This window comes from Elephantulus edwardii, unplaced genomic scaffold (genome assembly GCF_000299155.1).
Source record: "Elephantulus edwardii isolate Elephantulus edwardi_28Jun2011 unplaced genomic scaffold, EleEdw1.0 scaffold00257, whole genome shotgun sequence".
Classification (NCBI taxonomy): Eukaryota; Metazoa; Chordata; class Mammalia; order Macroscelidea; family Macroscelididae; genus Elephantulus; species Elephantulus edwardii.
In genome coordinates, this window is record NW_006400007.1 from 2,223,653 (window position 1) to 2,224,250 (window position 598).

Genomic DNA, 598 nt, shown 5'->3' on the forward strand with positions numbered 1-598 from the left:
GAATGCTCTTTGGAGGCAAAGGTGGTATAGCTTTGTGTCGTATACTTTGAGCATGGTGCTAGGAGAGGCTATTTCTTGGACAGGAAATTTTCCTTTGGCCTTGGAAAAATGAAGAATCTGTGAAAGAGATGAAGATGATTAGATGAATTGACACAGTCACTGAAGCAATGAATATGTCAGATCGTGAGGATGGCACAGGATAGGACAGGGTTCAGATTCGTTGTTCACAGGGTCAATATGAGTCAAACTTGACTCAGCAGCACCTAACAACAACAGGCCCAGTGAAACTCCCCTGATATCTGCTCAAGGTTATGCATTAGTGAGGGTATTGCATCCCAACTAAGCCTCTTGTAACTGATTGACTGATCCCCTCAGAAACATGGTGGGATGATTACATCATTACATAACTTACAAATTACTTCCAAAACACTAAGTATCATTCCCGAGCAAAGCTGACATGTTTTTTGAGGAGCTTGATGTTGTTGTTATGTGCCGTCAAGTTGTTTCCGACTCATAGCGACCTTATGAACAACAGCCCTAAACCCTGCTCTATCCTGCGCCAACCGCACCGCCTCTGACACACCCATCCCGATTACCC